General features: G+C 41.7%; 1 protein-coding gene across 7 annotated transcripts in view; it reads right to left on the minus strand.

Annotated features, from left to right (window-relative positions):
- The window catches only part of LOC121278953 (CMP-N-acetylneuraminate-beta-galactosamide-alpha-2,3-sialyltransferase 1-like), a 99459-nt gene extending 93771 nt beyond the window's left edge, over positions 1 to 5688 (minus strand). For all 7 annotated transcript variants that reach the window (XM_041189562.1, XM_041189558.1, XM_041189561.1 and 4 more), the window contains exon 1: positions 5477 to 5688. The gene's annotated coding sequence lies outside the window, so the exon portion shown is untranslated. The remainder of the gene's footprint in view (positions 1 to 5476) is intronic.
- Positions 5689 to 6000: the final 312 nt, after the last annotated feature.

Genomic DNA, 6000 nt, shown 5'->3' on the forward strand with positions numbered 1-6000 from the left:
GAGATGCTGCAGTGTATCTTGTGGATAGTACGCACTGCTGCCACTGTGCATCAATGGTGGAGGGAATGACTGTGGGATGGGGTGCCTGTCAAATGGGCTGCTTTGTCCTAGAAGGTGTTGAGCTTCTTGATATGGGATATACCATCTTCAGCTGCTTCATCAATGAGCTTCCCTCCATCATAAGGTCAGAAGTGGGGGTGTTTGCTGATGATTACACAATGTTCAGCACCATTTATGACTCATCAGGATATTGAAGCAGTCCCTATCCATATGCAGCATGACCTGGACAATGTCCAGGAGCTGCACTCATCCAAGCAAGTTGACAGTATTCCATCACACTCCTCACTTGTGCCTTGTAGATGGTGGACAAGCTCCAGGGTGTCAGGAAGTGAGTTACTTACCACAGAACTCCTAGCCTCTGACCTGTGATATTGCCTCAGTATTTATAAGGCTGGTCCGGTTCAGTTTCTGGTCAATGGTAACCCCCATGATGTTGAGGGATTCAGTGATGGTTACGCCATTGAATGTCAAGGGGAGATGGTTAGATTCTCTCTTGTTGGTGATGGCCATTGCCTGGCATTTATGCGGCGTGAATATTACTTGCCACTTGACAGCCCAAGCCTGAATGTTGTCCAGGTCTTGTTGCATATGGACACGGACTGCTCCAGAATATGAAGAATCGCAAATGGTGCTGAACATTGTGCAATCATCAGCGAACATCCCCACTTCTAACCTTATGATGGAAGGAAGGTCATTGATGAAGCAGCTGAAGGTGGTATATTACCTGCCCAAGAAATTCCAATTGTCTCTTCCTGATTTTGGTCAGTTGAGCTCTTTCGGTCTCAGATTTCACTAGCACCTCTTCATTAGTAGTGTGACTTGTCCAAGATATCTTCAATATTCGCTTCAAAAACCACAAGACTGCAACCTCAATTCTATTCTGCATTGATTCATTGATCATCCAACACTTGCTTCAGCATGTCAAAATTGATGTGATGCAGCATTCCAGGATTCACATTTTTGTTTTCACATCTAATTTTGCATTGATCATAATCTTCTTCATTTTTTGAAATATATCTTTGGCCATTCCAATCCTTCAGCTTATTTCTTGGTCACATTTTCTGTCCGATACTAACATATTTCCTCAGTAACAAAATTTGTTTACCCATTTGATCCTTCCATTCTTCTCTATGATCTTACATTCGATTATGATTTTCCTTTTGGACCCTATGAGACATTTGGTTTTCTTACAATTTATGCTCAACCCTTTCTTCTTACTTCCACTCACTATCCTTCTGGTGTATTCCAAAGTTTATTAATATTTGAAGTCTATTCAAGATCCAATGTTTAATTCCTTTCAAATTCGTCCAGAGGGAGCTAGACCCAAGGACACATAACTGGGCTATGAGCCCTGCTTGACGTCGAATAAAGAATTGAAATGAACCAGAATTATTAACCTACACTTTGGTAGACTTTTTACAATTATTTCTTAGATAGATTTAATTTCCCAGTTATTATATGAAACTCCCCACAAGAGAACTGGAGTGGGGGTTTGTGATACTTTGATACAGAAGTCTAAATGAGATGATTAAAGTTTTAAGCACACCCATGCAATTGTGGTGGTTATACAAATTGCATGCTAGATAAATCCCGAAAAGAAATGATAGCTAGTTCTTATTTCTATAAGAGAATCCTAAGTTTAGACTTTACTTGTTACAGATATAGCATTGGTCAAAAGAAAGTAAGGATGTCCATTAAATATTAAAGTAATATGACCCTGAGAATGTGAGATTTGCTAATTTCAGAACAGGTGAGAAGACCATTTACGAGAATCTAACGAATATGAAATTTCAAGTTGGGTTGAGATATTTATAATGAATTTTGGGGTTGTAATTAATGGTTACACAGAAGATGTTCATTTTATCAGTTAAAGGCCACCCCTAATTAATATACCATATTTGGTGAAAGGACCACCTCTTATAATAAAGGTGCCCATTCAATTTCTAAGAAATGTTATTTTGAATTTATTCCTGAAAACTGGACTTTACATAACAGTCATGTTGGTCAATGTTTCTTAGTCAAGGTACAATGTCCAGCTAGATAATAAGACTTGAAGCCTAGCATTCTTTTATCTGATTGCGGTGTTAATTGCATGCATAAGTCTGTAATGTCAAGAGCCATAAAATACTGTTTTTCAGATGCATTTTTTGTTGGTGAATTCACATTGTTGTGAAGGAATTTTAACTTGCTGTTCTTGCAAACTAGATTTTACTACTAATAAAATATTTTTTCTTTATTCATTCATGGAATGTGGGCTAGGTCAGCATTTTTTGCCCACCCCAAATGCCCTTGAGAAGGTAGTGGTGAGCTGCCTTCTTGAACCGCTGCAGTCGTTTTATACGGTTCTACTGCAAGTTTACCCAAAGTAACTTTCAATCTAAAATTCCTGTATTATTTGACCCTTATTCCTTCACACTCTATCCAAAATCTTTTGCAGTTTCTCTTCAGGGTCAGCAGTAAGAATGGTGTCATCGGCATATCTTACATTATTAAGATTATAACCTCCAACCAATAATCCAGGAAGGTCTTCAATTTCTCTAAGAATATTTTCACTATACAAATTGAGTAAATCTAGGGAGAAAGTACACCCCTTTATAAATCTTCACAAAATTGCTGAAATCATTCTCAACTTCTGCGACCGTAGTTTGTTCCCAATAAAGATTTCTTTTCACTCTGAGATCCATCATTATGTTACCTAATCTATCAGAAACAGCCATAGAGATAAAAAAAAGATGTTTTCATGTGTTCTACTGATTATAGTAAGGCATTTGATAAGGTGAAACATGAAGAACTAATGAGCATGTTAGACCATGATGGCATAGATCTTAAGTGATAAGAAATCCCTAATATTCTGACCAATATTTATCCATCAACTACAATGGACACACATGGCCTGGTCACTTATTTTGTTGCTACTTGAGGGAGGGACATGTGGTGCACCTTTTTTTACATTCATTCCTGGGATGCGGTGTCACTGGCTGGGTCAGTATTTATTGTCCATCCCCAACTGCCTTGAGAAGGTGGTGGTGAGCTGCCTTCTTAAACCGCTACAGTCCTGGTGGTGTAGGTACACCCACAGTGCTTTTAGTGAAGGAGTTCCAGGATTTTGACCCAGTGACAGTGAACGAACAGCAATATATTTCCAAGTCAGGATGGTGAGTGGCTTGGAGGGGAACTTCCAGGTGGTGGTGTTCCCATGTGTCTGCTGCCCTTGTCTTTCTAGATTGTAACAGTCGTGCGTTTGAAAGGTGCTGTCTAAGGGGACTTGGTGAGTTCCTGCAGTGCATCATGTAGATGCTATCCACTGCTGGCACTGTTCGTCAGTTGTGGAGGGACTGAATGTTTGCTGATGGGATGCCAATCAAGTGGGCTGCTTCTTCCTGGTGTCGAGCTTCTTAAGTGCTGTTGGAGCTGCACTTGTCCAGGCAAGAGGAGAGTATTCCAACACACTCCTGACTTGTGCCTTGTAGACGATGGACAGGCTTTGGGGAGTCAGCCAGTGAGTTACTTGCCGCAGGATTCCTAGCCTCTGACCTGCTCTTGTAGCAACAATATTTATATGGCTGGTCCAGTTCTGTTTCTGGTAAATGGTAACCCCCATGATGTTGACAGTGGGGAATTCAGTGATGGTAAATCCATTGAATGCCAAGGACCGATGGTTAGAATCTCTCTTGTTGGAGATGATCATTGCCTGGCACTTGTGTGGGCGAATGTTACTTGCCACTTCTCAGCCCAAATATAGATATTGTCCAGGTCTTGCTGCATTTGGACATGAACTGCTTCAGTATATGAAGAGTCACGAATGGTGCTGACCATTGTGCAATCATCAGCGTACAACCCCACTTCTGACCTCATGATGGAGGGAAGGTCATTGATGAAGCAGCTGAAGACAGTTGGGCCAAGGACACTACCCTGAGGAACTCCTGCACTGATGCCCTGGAGCTGAGATGATTGACCTCCAACAACCAAAACCATCTTCCTTTGTGCTAGGTATGACACCAACTAGCAGAGAGTTTCCCCCCAATTCCTACTGACTCCAGTTTTGCTAGGGCTCCTTGATGCCACACTCAGTCAAATGTGGCTTTGTTGTCAAGGGCAGTCACTCTCACCTCACCTCGGGAGTTCAGCTCATCTGCCCATGTTTGAACCAAGGCTGTAATGAGGTCAGGAGCTGAGTGACCCTGGTGGAACCCAGACTGAGCATCAGTGAGCAGGTAAAACAAAAACAGAATTACCTGGAAAAACTCAGCAGGTCTGGCAGCATCGGCGGAGAAGAAAAGAGTTGACGTTTCGAGTTCTAATGACCCTTCAACAGAACTGATTGGATATTAGGAAAGGGGTGAAATATAAGCTGGTTTAAGGTGTGGGGGGGGGGGGGTGGGGCGGTAGGGGGAGAGAAGTGGGGGGGTGTGGTTGTAGGGACATCTTGTTTTTTGTTTTTATATCAGTGAGCAGGTTATTGCTAAGCAAGTGCCACTTGATATCACTGTTGATGACCCCTTCTATCACTTTACTGATGATTGAGAGTAGGCTGATGGGGTAATAATTGGCTGGATTGGATTTGTCTTGCTTTTTGTGTACAGGACATACCTGAGCAACTTTCCAGATTGCTGGGTAGATGGCAGCGTTGTAGCTGAATTGTATTGGTTACCATGTTTCCGACATTATAGACAGTGACTATAGTTCATAAAAAGTATTTCAATGGCTGCAAACGCATATCCTGAGGTTAAGAAAGACGCTATATAAATGCCAGCTCATCCTTAAGTATTCATGACTAGATGTGCTGGGGGCACAATTCCTGATGGAAAGTTAAGAGTGGAAAAGGTCCTACTCTGCCATGCGCGTCCGGATCGGGATTGGTAATAAATTTGAGCACAATGTCTATATATTCAAGGGATGGCTTCCGAAAAGAATGTTGAATCACAAATGCCAAGACATTCAAAGAAATTAACGGATTAATCAAACAATTTGGTGGGGAATGTAGAATCATGGCCCAATTGATTTATTCATCTGGTGCTGTAAAAGCCTGTCCTTTATTAAAAAAGGGAAAATCCCGTCTTCTCTCTCTCTCACCTCCTCATTCTTCCCCACTTCTCTGGTTTAAAATGAGACGGGAAGCATTGCGGGGTTGAGAAGTTTGTCGCTGTTTAATATCAAGAATCAATGCCTTTTTAAAAAAAAAAATTATCGCTGATTAACAAAATAAAACGGATAAAGACGTGCGACCTTACATTAACCGAGCAACACCACCCACCCCCCAAGCGGCCAAAAGTTTACAACAATTTGAAAAGATAGAAATGTGTTGGCAATTAAAACATTCTGGGTACGAAAGATATACTTCGTCTTTTTATTTTACAAGGGCGAACCACTTCCGAAAGAAGAGCCTTTTATCTCTTGAAAAAATTAATGTACTTACCCCCACCGATATGATGCATGTCTCAAGTTTCGACTTTTTTTTAAGACCCTCTGTCTTTCCTTTTCAGGGCAAAGGAGCCGTAAGTAAAACAAAGAAAATCTTGCAGCAAAAGGCGGGCAGTTTCATTAAAGGCAAATAGCAGGGTCGATCCTCAGCATGGAGATAAGAAGCGAAGCGCTCCTCTCATTACTGTGCTCCGATAGGGAATGGACTTCAAACCACTCGCCCCAAATACAAGCTCCACCTATACAGCTGCATAATAGGCAGCACAACCAGTAGGAAGGGTAGAAATGGACCAGTCAAGCCCCCCCAGACCCATACCTGTTCTTTTTTTCGCCACTTGGCAAAGTCATAAAGTAGCAAACAATAAATCATGACTGCTCTTTGCACATGGGAAGCAGAGAATCAAGGGTTAATGCAGCACACAAGGAAACCTTCTGGGCTATTTACTGTGCCAGCTAGCCCTTTCAAAGAACAATCCAGCTGGCCTGGTGCCCCTGCTCTTTCCCCTTAATACAGTTTTC

Source organism: Carcharodon carcharias, chromosome 6 (assembly GCF_017639515.1).
Source record: "Carcharodon carcharias isolate sCarCar2 chromosome 6, sCarCar2.pri, whole genome shotgun sequence".
In the NCBI taxonomy this organism is placed as follows: Eukaryota; Metazoa; Chordata; class Chondrichthyes; order Lamniformes; family Lamnidae; genus Carcharodon; species Carcharodon carcharias.